Source organism: Lonchura striata, chromosome 23, assembly GCF_046129695.1.
Source record: "Lonchura striata isolate bLonStr1 chromosome 23, bLonStr1.mat, whole genome shotgun sequence".
Classification (NCBI taxonomy): Eukaryota; Metazoa; Chordata; class Aves; order Passeriformes; family Estrildidae; genus Lonchura; species Lonchura striata.
In genome coordinates, this window is record NC_134625.1 from 11,008,825 (window position 1) to 11,027,127 (window position 18,303).

Sequence of the window (18,303 nt, forward strand, 5' to 3'; positions counted from 1 at the left end):
CTTTTATTTTCAAGAACATTTGGTTTCTAGAGCCAATCTTAACAGATGCACTGTCAACGCTTAACGATTCAACCTTGTGTGGAAGAACTGGGTATAAAGAAAACTGAATTGGCAGTAACAAACGCCTCCCACTCCAATTCATGTCCAAGAAAAGTGTAGCAGTTTTGTCCTGATTATATTCCAGAGCAGTAATCCTCCAGGTTCCCTTGCTGAAATCTTGCTCCTCCTATCTGCCCCTGTCCTTTCCTCCTTCAAATGCAACCTCTCACTCAATTTAAGTAAATGTGCTGTATTGGAAAACACCACAGCAGAATTACTTAAGGAGTAAAGAAGTGAACAAATGACAATTCATTAAAATAGGTCATTGAAATTGCAACTTTCTATGCATGTTCTTAATCTGTGAGGCCAAAGCACAAATCTTCTGAACAAAGCAAAAGACAGTAAGAAGATGACAGTCAAGAGCCTGGAACAGCATCTCTTGCCTGCCTCTCAACCACACAGCAGTCACCACACCAGCTTTCCCACAGAAACAGGCTGGAAATCTCTCCATGTGTTGGTTTAACACAGCCTGGTTCTTTTAGGGGGGAAACCACAGAGGTGGCTTCTGTGAGAAGCTGCTAGAAGCTTCCACTATGTCCAACAGAGCCAAGAGCCAATCTCTGATGGGTTGGGAACAATCTTTCCAACCTGAGAAAGAATTTCAGCATTTGGGGTGCTCTCTAAACCAGTCTCTCCTGCACTGCTCAGGCTGCTTGCTGCGGACTATTTGCCAGTGCCTTCCAGCCCGGAAAGGGTTAAATCTCAAAAGCACCTCCTGGGGTTTTGCTAATTCTTTTCATCTCTGTTTTATTTCCTCAAAGACAGAGATCAACTGTCTGGATCTGGCTTGACCTCACAGCAAAGCCCATGGCCACACTCTGCAGCACAGATTGCCTGTCTGCAGAAGGGGACACAGATTTCCTGTGCTGGACCCCTTTTGGAGGTGAGCATGAATATTTCATGGCAGGGAGAGGATGCTTCAGTAGCATGATGCACACATGGGTTTACATTGTGCCGTAAGGGACAAAGGAGAACAGACCCCAGGTCAGCATCTCTAGCTACCAGGAGGTCCACTTAGAAAAGAAGGGTTTAGGGACCTCCTGGGTCACCCACCTTTTTTCTGTAAAGCTAGTGGTACAATGAGCCACAGGTGGTGCCAGCAGCTCCTGCACACACCTGCCATGCTTTACATTGATCCAATATCCCAGCAAGGAAAACTGCAGGTTGTCTTGATCTCTTGGGGGATAAAAGAGGGCAACCCTATGGTCCCCAGGACATCCGCAGTACCTAAGACTCTGTCAGAATGCTGCAGCAGCTCCAAAATACTAGAAGGAACCAAATGGTCATTCTTAACTGGAGAGATGAAGGTAATATTGTTTGATATGGAAATCCATTTCCTTGCTCCTGCACCTGGGTGTTAAAGACCTATTTGGCATTTGTCACCAGATATATGGTTTCTCTTTCTTCTGTTAAAACAGCCCCTTCTGCTGTGCACATGCTGCTCTCAGAGATGGATGCATCTCTTTTGCATCATCGGAGAAGTGGGGAAATACAATAAGGCAACTTGTTTTCTGGTGTTTCTTGTCCCAGCTCTAGCGCTGCCTCTGGGCACCAGGAGCACAGAGGGACAATCTGGCTGCAGTGAGAGCTGCCTCGCCGCCCCGCACGGGCCGCGAGGGGCCGGGCCGGGCCGGGCCGGGCCGGGCCGGGCCGGGACGAGCGGGACGAGCCCGCCGGGGCAGCCCGCGCGGCGCTCTCGCTTCTGCCCGCCAGGCGGCGCCACTGAGCCCCGGCGCCGGCTCCGCGCCGGGGGAGCCCGGCCAGGGCCCGGCCGCGAGTCCCGGGCAGTGTCCCGGGCAGTGTACCGGGCAGTGTCCCGGGCAGTGTACCGGGCAGTGTACCGGGGAGGGCCCGGCCGCGAGTCCCGGGCAGTGTACCGGGCAGTGTACCGGGGAGGGCCCGGCCGCGAGTCCCGGGCAGTGTACCGGGCAGTGTACCGGGCAGTGTACCGGGGAGGGCCCGGCCGCGAGTCCCGGGCAGTGTACCGGGCAGTGTACCGGGCAGTGTACCGGGGAGGGCCCGGCCGTGTGTCCCGGGCAGTGTACCGGGGAGGGCCCGGCCGTGTGTCCCGGACAGTGTCCCGGGCAGTGTACCGGGGAGGGCCCGGCCGCGAGTCCCGGGCAGTGTACCGGGCAGTGTCCCGGGCAGTGTACCGGGGAGGGCCCGGCCGTGTGTCCCGGGAAAGGTCCCGGGGAGGGCCGGGCCGTGTGTCCCGGCCCGGCCGTATGTCCCGGCCCGGCCGCGTGCCCCGGGGAGGGGTCCTGCCACCCCCGGCCCAGCCGTGTGCCACCGAGTTCCTCTGAGTCTATAGGGATGCATGCAAATGGCAGGTTGTCAGAGGAGGTGGAGATAATCTGGAGTATGAGAGGACGCTGAACAGAAATGCAAGTAATAAGTAACTGCTCAAGGGCGATGTGGTCTGGACAGGAAGGCCCTTTTTCTTGTCCCAAATTCTGTAGAGTTCTTGCAGCATTTGTGACAAAGTGCTCAGCACTTTTGGCCTGGGAGTACCATCAGACCTGTCTAAATGCACGTGCCTTGGGAGACAGAGGTACAGATCACAGAATGACAAGGTTGGAAGAGACCTTCAAGGTCATCGAGTCCAACTCCCCTAACAACTAAACCATGGTACCCAGTGCCACATTCAGTCTTTTTTTAAACACATCCAGGGATGGTGACTCTGCCACCATCCTGTAGATGCTGCATGATGACACTCAGTATAAATTGCACCATTATCTTGCCAGGTAGTGAAGTCAAGCTGACTGGTCTATAATTATTAGGATCTTTCTTCACACCCTTTTTGTGAACGGGTGTCACACTGGGCAGCTTCCAGTCATCTGGAACCTCACCAGTGAGCCAGGTCTGCTGGTAAATGATGGAAAGCAGCTTCACAAGCTCATCTGCCAGCTCCCTCATCACCTTGGGGTGGATCCCATATGGTCCCATGGATTTATAAACGTCCAAGCAGCTCAGTAGTTCTCTGACTGCCTCCTCTTGGATAATGGGGGGATCATTCTGCTCCCTGGCACCATCGACCAGCCCAGGAGGACAGTTGTCCTGGGGACAATCTGTCTTCCCACAAAAGACCGAGGCAAAGAAGGCATTAAGGACTTCTGCCTTCTCCTCATCTGCAGTTACTAAGTTCCCTCCCTCATCCAGTAAAGAACAAAGGTTGGTCCTACCCTTGCTTTTAACATTAATATATTTGTAAAAACATTTTTTATTATCCTTTACAGAAGTTGCCATTTTAAGTTCAAACTGAGATTTGGCCTCCCTAATTTTTTTTCCTACATGCTCTAGCAGCCCCCTTAAATATTTCCTGAGAGGCCTAACCCTCCTTCCAAAGATGATGCATCCTCCTTTAATTCCTAAATTCCTTCAAAACCTCCTTGCCCATCCAAGCTGGGCAAGGAGGTTACCTCATTGATTTGTCTTTCGGCACACAGGGACAGTCTGTTCTGTGCCCTTAAGATTTCTGTTTTGAAGCATGCCCACCTTTCTTGAACTCCATTGTTTTTAAGGGCTGCTTCCCAAGGAACTCTGATGAAACAGGGCTAGGTAAAAACCTAGGAAACAGAGCTTGAACACACAGGTAGAGCCTGTAGCTTCACTCAGATGGTCACCTTTGCTGGAACATGCAAGGCTCATGTGCCTAGCCAGCCAGCCGAGTGTTGATGCAGGTGAATCGGGCTGTGTTAGTCCTTTGTGCCAGGGCATACGCCCTGCTTCCCTGAAAAACAGGTCTGAGATGCTGTGGGAGAGGTTCTTCCCCAAACTAGAGATTTGTGTGGTTGAGGCATTGCACACAAGAAGATGCACATGTCTGTCTTAGGAACAGAGACTGTATATGGGAATAATGAGGCTCTCAAGTGGTAGTCCAAGCTAGCACCAAAATAAGTCCTTGTCATGCTCGCAGATGGCACAAGACAGCAGCTTGATAACTTTTCCTGTTATGACCCAGTTTACCGAGTGGTGATTTCAAGTAACCCCAAATACTAATAGAGACATTGTATAAAATTGGATTTGTGTCTGGCCTGTGACCTTTCTGAAAACTCTCTTGATCTCTGCTCTACAAGTTGTTGGCACAGGCTTGCACATTTGCAGTGACCAGGCTTCCAGGCGTCCTCTGGAGATAAAAGCAATGAGTAAATAAATCAAAGGGAGGGATTGCTTTGTTTCTAGTTCTGCCTTACTGTAAGACCGTAGTAGCAGTGACAGCAAAAGCTGTTCTTGCACCTTCCTTGACTATCTCCTTACTCCTTAGTAGGAAGCACCACAGATTGCTTGCTATACAGCGTAGCTTTAGGGCTGGCGCCCATGTGCCGTTCTCTGTTCCTGCTGTTTGTGGTTTCACATGCTCGTGCGTGCCTGCAGAATGTGTGTCTGCCCCGGCACAGTTGCCAACACCCATCCTGGGCACATCTGCGTGATGGTTTTCCCGTCCGCGGTGCGCACGGTGAGCGCCGTGCCCGCCCGGGGGGCCGCCGTGCCGGGCAGGCACCGGGGCGGCGCGGAGCCCCGGCCGGCGGCCGCGAGCGGGCCGGCGGAGCGGACACGGAGCTCCGGGAGCCGCCGGCCCGTTCCAGCAGCAGCGGGATGCCGCGCTGCCCGTGTGGAGGCCGCTTCTGCCTGCGTGGCCGGCCGGGAGATGCGGCGGCGAGCCCCGCATCCCTGGCGCGACCCGCGGGTCCCGCCCGCCGGGCTTTCGGGCGAGGGCTCTGCGTGCTTTGTGTCGCCGAGAGCCGCGGCCGCGGAGCCAGTCCCGCCGCCCGGTGTTTCCAGAGCCGCACTCGGCGGAAGGCGCCGTATCAGGATAAAAGTCCCCGCCGCCGCCGCCAGCCCGACCCCGGGGGCGGTGCGAGGCGCTGGCTGTGCCGCTGGCTGTGCCGCCGGCTGCGTTTACCGCGCCGGTGGCCTCGCCGAACCAGTTAACCCTTCGCGCCCCCTCCGCAGGCGCCGGCAGCGGGTGCGCTGCTCGGCCCCGCAGACTGCCCGGTGGACTGCGGCTCTCCTGGCCCTACCGCTTGGCAGGGGCACAAGTTCCCTCGCAGCTCCGGCGCCAGTAAACCTCAGCCTTTTCTCGGTTTGCTGCTGGGCAGGGCCTGCCCTGCCATTGTCCCAAGACCAGGGACCACACAAAGCGATCCAAATACCTCTAGAGTGGGTAGCAAAGGCCATCTGAGGGTAGGCACTTGTGATAGGAGTGAAGCTCACAGGATTCTAGCAACACCAGGACTGTGTGGACCTGAGATGATTTCCTTAGGGCTGCAGTGAGCATCTGAGGTGTTGGGAGGATAAGGCTGGCATTCAGGGTGCTCAGGAGTAATAAGAAGGGAAGAAGACTTGAAGAACTGCATCCTGCCTGCACCCATACAGGCATCGGGAATGCATCAGGCATTGAAGCACTATCAAGGCATCCAGGATGCTGAGTCTTGGTGTCACTGTGATCCTGGAACCATATCAGGAGTTTGTCTTTGCTAGATGATGGTCTGTCAGCCATGCTGAAGCTGCAGCAGCAACAGCATGTTTTCATTTGGAAAGAAGAAGTCTCAGTTTGATTAAATTCTCCCTCAGTACCTCAGCACAGGCTGTGTTTTGCCTTTAGGATTGCAGCAAAGGAAAATCCCAGCGTATGGAGGGGGCCAGTGCCCAGCTCCAGCATGAGGATGCTAAGCAGGAGACTCTGGCTGGCTGCATTGCTTCATGTGTTATCTTTGAGCTTCCATGTTTCTTGTGACTGCAGTGGGAGAACAGTCTTGGTCTGCTGGAGACGTGACAGATAATAAAGAAAGGTGATCCCGTTTAAAAGGAGAAACCAAGCTGGGCCCTTCTGATTCTGTCCAAGTCCATCCAGACGATGAAAAGGCTGCCTAGGCAGCTGCAGAGGTGGCAAGGGTAGTGCAGGCTCATTGCAGTGGCCTGCTGCTGGTGGCTGCCCTGTTCAAACTCTAGTGAGCGTGAAATGAGGGAACCCATTCCTCCCCAGCTAACTGCACGGTTGGGTGCAGACCTGGGGCCTCTCCTAGTCTGGATGTTATTCCCTTTTCCCTGAGCAAATGGCTTTGTAGTACCACCAAAACAGAAGTGGGATTTAGACCTTGCAATGCAGTCCAAGGGAGATCAGGCACATCAGGGACTTGTGAGACTATGGGATAGAATCTGTGCTAGTGTCTGACCAGAAGAAAGGACACTTTGTCCAGGAGTCTGCAAAGGCATGGACAGGACTGGGAGCAGCCTGGAAAGAAATGAATAGATGTTTTTAGGCCTGTCTACCTCAGCAGTAGCAACATAGACTCTTCCATCCTCTTGCCGGACCATTGCCTTTCTGTGGGAGAATACAGGATGAATCTGCTAGGTCTGTGGATTTAATGCTGGGCTACCACCAGCTTCCTGCTCCATAGCTATGTGGATCAGAAAAACAGAGAGCTGCTCCCAAAACAGGCATTTCACAGCCTCAGACTAGTTTCCTTCAGCACAATTTGTCTGGACTCTTCTATCTCTGGGGCCTCTGCTGGGGATCTGTTGGAGTGATCCACTGGGGAAATGCTTTGCAAAGAAGCAGCCCCTGCTAAATGTGACTCACATAATTAATTCCAGTAGACCTAATTGGACCTAATTAATCATATTCATAAGTATAATGAGGGCCTTGCCCACAGGGGTCTTGTGAAGGTCTGAGCTTAGGGCTGCTGTTCTGGAGAGTCAGTGGGAATGAACAAGTCCCAGAGCCTTGGACATAGCTTAGGACCAGATTCCACCTACTCCAGGTGTCCTTGTTGGCAAAATGTGACAGGACAAGGCCAGTCCTTCTGACCCGGTAGCCCTGTATTCTCTGTATCCCACAGATGTAGGATGTGTCAGGAGCTTCTGGGTGGTCAGTCACAATTCTTCCCAGGGAAGGCTGGAGTCACTGTCACAGATGGGTCCCTCTTGGTCCTTAAATATTTAGGGGGACTTTTCCATTTTATATGTTGCATGTAAGTTTTGTGGTCCAAAGGCAGGAAAAGGAGCAGGTAACAGCCAAGTCTGGGCATCTTGTCTGAGGTTTGCTAGGTGCTGCTGTATCAGGCAGCTCCTGGAATGAGCTGCTACTGTGGTGGTGGTAGCTTTGGCAAAGAGAGGCTTTGAGAAGCTCCAAGGAATCTGCTTCACCATCTCCTCTCCTAGCATGGGTATAATTATAGAGGAGGGAAGGGGGGACTGGGAGTAATCATCAAGTGCAGGGAGGGTAGCTAGCCTGGCAGATGTTAATTAAAGGTAGAGGTTCTGAAATCAGCAGGGTCTGCTACACCAGCAGCAGCTGGTCCTCTTGCTGACCTTTCCCAGTCTTGTTTTGCCACTTTCATGTGTGCAGGCTGAGAGAGGTGTGAAGGGCTGTGATGTAAAAAGCCCAGAAGGTTGCAGGGAATGAGCAGGGAAGCAGCCAGAGGACCCAGAGGACAGGTGGTTCATGTGTCCCCCATGCTCCACACCTGGCTGGAGGGAAGGAACTGCCTGTCTGCCTTTGGCACTGAACTGTCATGCCAAATAATGGTGGCTGGGCACCGTGTTTAACCCACTGCGCCTATGCATGCTGTCTGGAGCGCCAGTGCTGATACTGGGAAGGATGAAAGTGTGAAAATATGTCACTGCTTGCTGATGAGGCACTTGGGAGTTCACCAAAGACGCAGCGAGATGTATGGCCTCAGCACTCCCCTGGAGGGGTATATCTTCCTTGGGTGGCTTGTGTAAGCGAACGGTGCTCGATGCAAAGGGGCTCCCAGTGCCTGCCCACTCGTGTAGACTGCGGCGCCCCGAGGTAAAACCCAGAACATTCGCAACCCGCCCCTTCCCTTCCGCCTGCCTCGGCCTCGGGTGCTTTCCACAAGCACTTCTGCGAACGGGCGAAGCCGCCCTGTGCCAGCTGCCAAAGAGGCGCCTGCGAAGACTGATGTCGCGTCATTTCGGTTGGGGTTGGAAGCAGCCGCTGCTTCTCCCTCGCTCGCTCCCTCCCTCTTACGGCAGCCGTCGCTCTTCGCTGGGCCTCGCTGCGGCACCGTCTCCCCGTGGGGAACGGGAGGGCTCCGCAGCATCGCCCTCATCTGCCGTGGGGAATGGGGGTGTGCAGGGTTTCGCCGGTGCCGCCGGTGCCGCCGGGGCGCGCGGGGCGGGGCGCTCGCTGCCCCGCCCCACCGGGAGCTCTCCGCCCGCCCCGGCAGGGGGCGCTGCCCGCGCCGCCGGTTCGGGGCGGACGGCGCTCCCCGTGTCCCTCACCGTCCCCGCGGCGTCGTTCCTTCCTCGCCGCGCTGCGGGTGCGAGCAGGGGGGCGAGTCTTGTGTTAATTTTCAACCGAGGCCGTCGCCTCCCGTCAGTGGAGCTGGATTGTTTGTCCCCACATCGCCCTGAGCTCTGCAGCTCTGGGGAGGCTGGCAAGTGGTGCCTGCCTCCAGCCGTCTCCTCCCAGCCCCACGCCTGGGTGGTTGGTGCGCTTCAGGCAGGAAGGTGACACGTCCTGGTTAGGATGCTGATGGCATTTCCCAGGAGCGGGCAGGCTGCGTCCACCACCTGGTATTTATGTGCACTATGCGGCTCCCGTCCGTGGAGTGTGTTGCTCAGGGCAGTAGAATGGTTAATGCCTGGAAAACTTGGTAAAGATAATAACATGCTGCTCTTCTCAAGAGCTGGAGCCAGTCCTTATGTGTGTAGAATTACAAAATATCCTGAGTTGGAAGTGACCCACAAGGACCATCGAAGTCCAACTCCACATAGGCTCTGGGAGATGCGGCAAAGATGGGATCAGGTGTGGGACCTGCCCGGCACAGTGAGGCTAGAGAGCAGGACTCACAGGGTGTCGGCCTGAGCAGAACAAGTGTTGTGTATGATAAAGGGCAGAAAGATGCTCAGCAGGAGCAGTCCCCGTGCTGTCCCGGGGAGGAGTGGGATGCAATTCCGCAGGTCCCGACTGTGCTGAGACACGTGTGCTGTCGCGTACATGTCTGTGAGACTCGCGGGTGTGCGACACCTGGACGGCCACTCGCGGGGCGCCGGCCACTCGTCGCGGGAGGCCCGGAACGGGCGGCGGTGCCGAAGCCGGTCCCCGGCGGCGGTGCCGGTCGCGGGCGGTGCCGCTGGGCGGCCGGCAGGGCGCCCGCGACCAGGAAGCGGTTAATCGGCGCGCGGGGCTTTTATTTTGACAGGGCAGCGCCTGGCTCCGGCTCGGAGGAAAGTGAATGATCCTGTTTCTCCAAATGCTTATTCAGGCTCCGGCGGAGAAAGGAGCACTCGGCCCGCAGCGCCTCGCCCTCGCCACGGCGCCCCCGCCCGCGCCCGGGCCGCCGCGCCCGCCGGCTCCGCTCCCCGCCGCCCGCGCCCGGCCGCCCGCCGCAGCGCGGGGAAGCCGTCCGCGGCCCGGGGCCGGGCGGGCAGCCGGGGCTCGCCGCGGCCGGACGCCCACCCCCGCCGGCGGGCGCGGGCTGGAGCCGCCGGCTCGGTCGGCGGAAGGAGCGGCGCGGCGGGGCGGGGGGCGCCGCCGGCAGCGGCCCCGACCCCGCGCCCTGCGGCGGGCGGCCGAGCCATGAGCGCGGCCCGCGCCGCCGGCCCCGCGCCGCCGGCCGGCCCCCAGCAGCCCGCGGAGCCGCGCCGCGCCGCCCCGGCGGGCTCTCCCGGCCTACCCTGAGCCGCTCCGCCGCCGCCGAGGTGAGTGCCCCGCCAGGCCCGGGCAGCCGCCGTCCCATTGTTCCGCCCCGGGGGGGAGCCGGGGCTCCGCGCCGCCCCCGCACCGACCCCTTGCTCGGCGCAGCCGGGCCCGCCTCGGGGCTGTCACCCGGCCGGAGGGGCGGCCGGGAGCCGGCGGCCGAGCCGGAGATTCCGGGTTAGCCGCCGTGCCATCGCTCCCGGGGCAGCAATAACTTGACGGGGGGACTACTCGGCCTACCCGCCGAGTCCGGCGGCCGGGGATGAGCTGTCAGTGCTCCCGCTTGCCTTGGACATTGCCCCTGGTCTGCGGGACCCTGCCCGATTCGGTCTCGCGTCTCGGAGACCGCTCTTCCCAGCTCCTTGTCACCCATTGCTGCTGCGGCCGCAGGTGATTCCTCGCGGACAAAAGTGCCTCGACTGAGGCTTTTCTCTGGTGCGAGGAACTTATTCGAGTTCCGTCTGGTTTTACCGGAGCAGGTCTGGATTTTGCAAGACGTTATCGGTGCCGTGAAAGCCCCAGGGAGGATGGGAACTTGCCACGTTTTACGTAGGGTTTAAACAAACACTCCTGTCAGGGCCCATCCTAATTGTCAGGGGAGATCCGTCCCCTCTATTTGCAGTGTTCTACTGTATGGGCTTCGGTTCCCTGTTGAGATAAATCAGGCATGTGGTCAGCTTGGAGGAAAAATGAGAGAAGCACCACATGTACATACTTATTTTTCTTGTGCACAGAAAGGAATCAATGTAACAAAACCTCCCCTGCATTGTATTAGGGACGTGTCTTTAGCAGGTGGTGAACTTGTTCCAGCCCCGTTCTTGCTTTAATAGAAATGTGAGAAGGATGCATATCTGAACACATAAGTAATGCTACATGACAGGCCAGGCTGTTGTGTTGTTGTGTGTGGCTGCGTGTCTGCATGCCTTGGGGGCAACTCGGGGTGACAGGGTGTCAGGCTGTGGCAGCATGCCGTTGTGTCCTGGCTCTGCCGGGCAAAGGGTGGCAAAGGGCTGCCAATGGCATGGCACAGAGGACAGCCATGCATCTTTGGCTGCAGAGTGCTGCTACAGGAGCCTTAGCGTGTATTCTTGACTTGCAAGATCTGTTCTGCAAATGTGCCTACCACTCATTACCCTGCTGAAATGCAGTTGCATGCCAGGCATGCAGTAATGACATGCAGCTCCTTCCATCCATCAGTCACATACAGGGGTTGTGTGTGTGCCTTGCTTTGCTACTTTGATGGCATAAGGAGGGATAAGAGCAGTGAGTCACCAAGGAAGCGATTTGCCCAAGGTCACTTGGCAAGGGTGTGTTGCTGCTGAATCAAGACCTCTGACTCTGGTGCCTGTGATAATGCTGGCTGCCACCACATGTGGGTATGTAATACCCAAGGCTGGAACTAGTGCAGAAATGTCCAGGTTGATGTGCTGTCTCTACAGCAGTTGTCTGATCCATTGTGACTTTTGCCGGAGCATACATAACCTAAGTGGTGAAGAACCGTTTTATTTGTTTTTTAATATGTGTGTTGCCATTTTAGCTGAGCAGGTGGTGGGATTGGTTGCTCCTTACCATCCTGACCTGCATCTTCATTACCTAGAAAATCCATTTAATGGTGTTTTCTGTGGTGCAATTTTGTAGGTATTACTGTGTCTCCCTCCCCTGAAAGTCCATTTCCTCGTTCCAGATCCCCACCACTGTAAAGAAGTAAACAGGCAGCAGCTAAAGGAAAGCCTACTTAGAAACTAGAAACCACAGTTGTTGTTCAGTTGAAGAAAGTAAAATAGTTGTGTTTTGTACTTTTAAGCCCTTTTGCATCTTTGCTGTGTTGCTGTTGGAAGGTGGCTCTCTGGCCACTGTGTGACAGAGGGCACAGAGGGCTGCATGAAGCAACTGGACATAGCAAGCTCATTTGACTATGCTGCACCAGGGCAGCTGCCAAGGATGTGCTGGAGTTGCACTTTAGTTCCAGGCCATCTTCAGCTGTGAGCTGTAGACTTTGCTCATATTGGCCTGGAGTTTCTGAGGTCCAAGCTCAACTCAGCCTTTGACTTTTTTATCAAGTTGTTAACCCAGCTGGCATCATGTCCTCCGTGCTTGCTGTTTTGGGGAGAAAAAAAAACTTCTGACAGTGCTTGCTGTGTGGAGGGATGTGGAAAAGAGGGATAGCTGGAGAGGAAGCTCTTGGTTCTCTCCATGAAGAGCATCAGCTGGTCCCAACCAGTGGCTGTTTCCTACTTCTGTAGATGCTGCTCTTTGTTACTCTCCAGCTTGTTTCAGGGTCTCAGAATAGGTCCTGGGATTGTTTTCTGTCTCTTTAAGCCCCGTCTCTTGTCAGTACAGTGTCCATTCCAGAACTGGCATCATAACAGCCCTTGCTTCCTTGCCCTGTCTGAGGTGATTGCATCAGGCTTGGCTGCTGCTAGGAGGGAAAGTTCTTAGTGGTCAAAGCACTTGAGGATGTGTTTGTGTTCTTCAGATGTCCAGATGTGCTGCTGTAATGGGTTTTAATCTGTTCAGGTCTAGTATTTCCTGGAGATGGCACAGGCTGGCTTCCAGTGCTTAATTCCTTAGGGCTCCATCCAGTTTTAAATATCCTAGCCGACAGATCTCTCAGGTTGTTCTCTTCTGGGAGAATAAGTCCCATGTGGAAAAGCACAAGTTTGCTGTTCCCATCTGAGAATGCATCAACAGTCTGTTCCACCTGTGAGCCTGCTCCTGAGCTTCTGTTGCTGCCTCCCCCCAGGGTTGTCTGCTGTCCCTCAACAGCCTTAGCCAGGCAGAAGCCTAGAGCTTGCTCTGGAAATGTAATTTTCCTTGTACTGTTGCTCTTTTGGCTGAGACCCAGGATCATGCTAGTGCCCTGGACTGGGGGTGGGAGGGGGCACATGGGAGACTTAAGCTGTGTTTGACTATTTTGGACATTTTTAACAGGAAATGTGATATGTAGATGCATGGATATATAATATAATGCAGGGTAGAGATATCATAGCGATATGATGTACAGATGCAACAATATTTTGTCAGTGTTTTTTAAGCTGTATCAGCGAAGTGCAAGCAGGATTGCCAGCACAACTCTTCTGGAAAATCAGAATCTAATGCAGGTCAGGACTTGGTGTCAGTCAGCTCTCCTTTCCTCCCAGGAAGATTTTGACTGGCAAATTCATTTTCTGGTGATCTCATGTGTGGTCCTGTGTTTCCAGAGGGTGGTGGGTGCTATGGATTCTGACTTTATATAGTTGATCTCCATGAGATTTAGTTACCCTGTGAGGTTTCTCATAGCACTGAAGATGTGGAAAAATACACCTGTCTTGGAGCAAGGGGCCTAGGAAGTGTTGTGAGTGCTTTGCTTTTCAGTTGTGCATCTTCAGCAGCTCTGTGTGGTGCAGATTGTGAGGGTGGCCGCAGTGATATTCCTCAGTTCTTCTTGACTTCAAAACAAAAGTTGTGTGATGATTTCCAATGGGCCAATCTTTGCTGCTTTGGTTTGGCTTCCTTTCTTCACCACCTCTGGCAGCCCTTAGTGGAAGGTACCCAGGAACTGTTACTGGAGATTGGTGGGCATGGTTTACTGTATTTTGTGCTTCATCAGCCTCTCCTGGGGAGGCAGCACCAGCCAAATCCCATGGCATGGAGCAGAGGCACCCTTCCTTCTTCTGTGGTGCCTGTTGCAGGTCATCTGCTTAGCACCGGATCCTTTCATGGGAACAGAGAACTGTTTTTGTTTCCTTCCTACCTGATCTTCTGTGAGACTCAAATTGGATCAGGTGATGGATTTGTTCTAGCTGGGACCAGTTCACGATGGCATTTGCAGTTGCCACGGAGTTATACTCAGCAGGAGATAGTGTAGGGGAAGCAGTTAGTGTCACTGGTACTTGCTTCTGATATAATAGAAAGCCATGCTATGAAGAGGCAGCTTGTTAGGAGTCCTGCTCACTCTCTGTGTCCTTGGCCAGCAGTTCAACACTTGGTGGTCCCTAGGGCAGCCTGGGCCATGGCGTGGCAGGAAGACAGAGCATGGGTTGTGTTAGTATGGATATCTGAAGCCTGTACCAAGCATTGGAAACTGTGTGCTGCTGTTGGGCATCCTGACTGGCTCCAAGTCCTGCTTGCTTGGGCCCTGCTGCTGCTGCCCCTCTTCCAAGACATGGGATGGGCCATCTAAGACAATATGACTTTGAAATAAACAGGGTTGCCTTGATGCCAGCTACAACCCTGCACTGGAGAAACCAGTGGGAGGATAATGGGCTGCAGTGCCCTGAAGAGAGAAATGGGAACCTCTTCTGCTCTCGCTGAGTGTGTGTCCATGCTGGGCATAGTCAGTGCAATGAAGCCTGCTTCCCGCTTTCTCAGCTCTTTGTGAAGAGGTGGTCTGGTTCTTTGACACCTACTGGTGTCTGGGCACAGGTGGCTTCCCTGAATCTCAGTATCCTTGCTGAATTGTCAGATGGGTGCATTGGGCTGGGGTTTCCAGCCCCTTTTCCACTTCCTGTGATGGAGGGCAGTGCTTTCACCTGGCATCATCCTTCTGCATCTTTCTGGGCAGCTCCAGGCAGAGGAACATGCAAGCTATACCTGGGCATCTTTGGGAGACGGGACTTCTCCAATGCAGGCAGCTTGTCTGACAGCTTCAGTTGGAGCCACTAGAGAAAACAGTACTTTGATGCTGGGTTTTTCTTCCCCCAAAGAGCTGGAGCTATGTTTGGGTGTTGGGTTTTTCATCTGCGACTCAGGATGCCTGGAATCCCAGCTGGGGTATAATGGGGAGCCTCTTCTGATGCTGGGGTAATAGCCTCAAGATGGCTTTGGGGCTGCGCTATGCACTGTGCCCAGAGGTGGGGCGTCACCCTGTTTGGTGATGAGCGCTGCTGGAGCCAAGTCCTGGGCCAGAAGCCAGGTTTGTGATCCATGCCAGAGAGGGCGAGACTTGGAAAGCAAAGCAGAGCTCCTCCTGAGTGAGAGATGGACTGAAATACTGAGCAAAACCACAGAGTGCTCCTTGTTCCTGCCTATGCCTACTTGTCTTCTTTCTTCCCAAAGTATGTGGGAGGCCACAGGATGGATCTGCTAGGGAGCAGGAGGGCTGTGCTTCTTGGGCACGTCTGTACCATTGTGCCTCTTCAGGGTGCTGGTTGGGTTGGTTTTCTGCAGTTTTATTTTGTTGTGTTTTTTTTTTTTTTCCCCATTTTAACCCTGCCGCTGGTATTGCTGGATCTTCCCCATCCTTGCAGCTACTGGTTTAACAGCCACCTCCTTGCAAGGTTTGCTGTCCAGAGCAATGCTGTGTTCAGTTGTGCTGCTCTTTCTGTCACAGGTCAGCTGGACAGCTTACCTTTTCCCTTGCTCAGCTCCTACTCCTGTGGTTGAGAAGAGGAAATGGGCCAGGATATGGTTTGTGTAGAAGATGCACTGTGGCACTGACTGTTTACAGATTCTCTGCTTCTCAAAATGTAAGCACAGGAAATGCCAGGCTCTGCTGGGGTTTGTGTGTGCAGCGTGGCTCCTGCATGCTGGGTGTCTCACAGCCTCTGGCCGCAGCAATCTTCTGCCTGTCACAGGACAGAAGAGGTTTTAAACACTCTGCGGAAGCAAGTGCTTGTTTTTTTTCTTTTTTAGCTCCAAAATTAGAGTCTGTCAGGAAAAGTGAAAGGATGTGACTTAACCAAAGACAGGAAGGGAATATGTGGCAGGACTAGGGACAGAAGCCAGGATTCCCAGTTCCTGCTTATCACTCCTACTCTCTTGCCTCTCTGTGTCTCAGCCTCCTATTCAACACATAAGCAGGGCTTTTCTATTCTTCTGAGAAGATGGAGGTCAGGAGCTCCTCTCTTGAAGTATCTTCAATGCCCTGTGCATCTTTGAGGTTTCTAATAAGATTTGCCCTGCTGAAGTTAGAAAGCTATGACTTGTGTGATTACAGTGGAGTTGCAAAACTCTGTCCTTAACTAGGAGCTTCTGGTACTCTGAGGAGCACCGTGGTCCTTTGTTCACCCTGCAAGGAAGTGCTGCTCTCCAAGAATGATGTGCCTTTGTTTGGAGGGCCATACCTAACTTTCTCTTAAGGTTTTATGTTAGGAGTCCTGTTTCTCTCTGCTTGCACTGTATTCCCTGCTGAAGTTTGCTTCATGAATGGTCTTCCTTGACTTGCCACCCAAGGTATGGTACCTGTCTGATCAGTCTGCATTAGTTACCTGGTTCTGCAGGCAGGGACTCTGAGGCATTGCAGTCTTCCTAATAGAAAGTAAAATCTCAATACACTCTTTGGAAGAAAGGTCCTGCTAAATAGCTGTGTATCAGTGAATAGCTGTACTCTCCTTCAGATGGGCAAGGGCGCCAGCAGTGGGTACAACGCTTGTTGCTTTGTTCTGTTGCCATGCTGGGCTTCAGGCCTCTGGAAAGGCTGCAGTTGGGAAAGGATGCTGGCTTATGAAAGGCAAGGGTATCAACAGCCAACACTGTAGGTCTTCCTGCTCAGGGTGAGGAGGAGGAACTGGATGGGTAGCTCTGAAGGGTAGTAACTGAGCAGAAGGGCTGTATCTCTGGTCAACTCTTCTGAACATCAAGCTGGCCAAGGCTGTGGAAACCCATGCAGCACTGGAGCTTTCACCACTTCCTAGGCAGGATTTATTCCAGCACTGATCTGTAGCAGAGGATCAGGCCAGACAGGGCCTGAATGGAGCAGGTCCGGCCACAGGCGAGCCTCAAGCGTGGCAGTTAGGCTGGGCTGAAAGCTGTCTGTGTCCTGCCTCTGTGCAGCCTTGTTTGAACTTTCCTCTGGCAAGGACCAAAAGGAGTCGGGGAGACCTAGGGCTAGTCCAAGCAAGTTTCCTCTCCCCAGATGCAACAAGGGGAGGGTAGAGGCCATAGCAACAGCTCAAGACTGTCCTCCCAGAGCAAAGCAGTTTGGAGGGGCTTTGGTCGTGACAGCTTTTGAGCAAATGTTTCTTTCCCTCTGGTGTTCCCTGCCTCTTGGGCAGGGAGGGGGAAGTGAAACTGTGGTTCAGACTGAGTCCTCTGGATGGCAAGAAAATTGCTGAGTAGCTGGTTTCCAGGTTGCCGAGGTTCTAGCCAGGGCCCGGTGTGGCTGCCAGAAGCAACAGGCTTGGAATTTCCTCTGCCTGGTGCCAGCTCCGCTTGGGCTGGCCGCAGCACCTCTGCTGGGGCTGGAGCTCTGCTTGAGCTCTGCAGTTGGGGTGCTCCCAGAGCAGGGGTTACACCGGAGCTGCAGCTGCCCCCCTCATTCTCACAGCCTGGTTTCTATTTTCTTTTCCAGGGTCCAAGATGTTTTGAATTACGCAGCCTGCGCCTCCCGCGGGGCTCCTTGAGCAGCCGCCTAACGAGCTGAGCTCCTGACAAACTTTGCTCTGGCTTTAGCTATGCTTGGAAAATTTTACAGCCTTTTCAGAAAAAGGAAATGCCAGGAAAGGCCTGTCTCTTCTTACTTTTATGAGGGGGTCCCAGTTGAGAGAAGGTGAGATGGGTTTGGAAGACAGGAAGGATTTTGTGTATGGTAGTATATACACTTTCTAGTGATCAGGGTGAGTGGACTTGGTGCATCTTCCTGTAGTGGGCACAGTGGGGGCAAGATCTGCAGGGCACTTGGCAGATGCACCACGGACACAGGAATCGGTGACTCCTTCGCTGCCGGGAGATGGTGGTCTGTGTCTTCCCTCCAGCTGCTAGCATAGTCACTGGCTGTTTAATCTTTGCTAATTATGCTTTTTCTGAATGGTGGTGGTTTTATTTCTGCTGTGGTCAGAGGCCACATGGACGTGCTGCGTGTTGGTCCCCAAGGCTTGGGGGAAGGATTGCCATCAGTTGCTGTGCTGGTGGTTTCCTTATCAGGGGACAGCACGTGCCCAGGCAGGGTACTGTCGGCATAGGGCAAAGAATGCAGGTGCTGCCAGCACAATATTTGACCCAAGAGGGATAGTCTAGTGTAACTTCGAATGAGAAACTGGGACCCAAAATAAATGGTGACTTACCTGCCTTCCCTTTGTAAGATGGTGCTGAGAAGGGAGCAAGGAGCCCTCCGGTTTGGATAAACTCCCCCTTGATGTGGTGCTGGAAGTCTGCCCTTGGATTTGTCTGTTTTCCTTCAGGAGAGCCCACCAGTGATGTCATGGATCTCCCAACAAATACTTCTGTCTGGAGAGACACTAAGGGTACAGGCTGCTTCCTGCCATCCTCCTTGCATGTCCTCCCAGTGTCCCAAATCCCTTTCCAGTGGTGAAAACTCATCTATGGAGACTGGGATGGGGGTTTTGGTTGGAGCCTGTAAAAACTCAGCAGCCTGGGGAGTTGTGGAACTTCTCCAGTGGGAGGGATCAAGGTTTCTGTTCGATCCGTAGGCATCAGCTGCTGCCAGTCATTGTGGATGAGCATCAGACATGGACAGTGATGGCTCTGGGTGGAAGGAGCCTCACGCTGGTCCTGCTTTGAGGGCATTGCCTGTTACACTTGTCAGAAGTGTGGCTCTGGGCAGCTATTTGATTTGGCAGCCTGTGCAGGCCCGGTAGCCCCAAGAGAGGGGTGCA

At 54.1% G+C, this 18,303-nt stretch overlaps 1 protein-coding gene across 2 annotated transcripts in view; it reads left to right on the forward strand.

Annotated features, from left to right (window-relative positions):
* Positions 1-9,686: 9,686 nt before the first annotated feature.
* Positions 9,687-18,303, forward strand: part of BCL9L (BCL9 like) — a 48,169-nt gene continuing 39,552 nt past the window's right edge. For both annotated transcript variants that reach the window (XM_021530071.2, XM_021530072.2), the window contains exon 1: positions 9,687-9,771. The gene's annotated coding sequence lies outside the window, so the exon portion shown is untranslated. The remainder of the gene's footprint in view (positions 9,772-18,303) is intronic.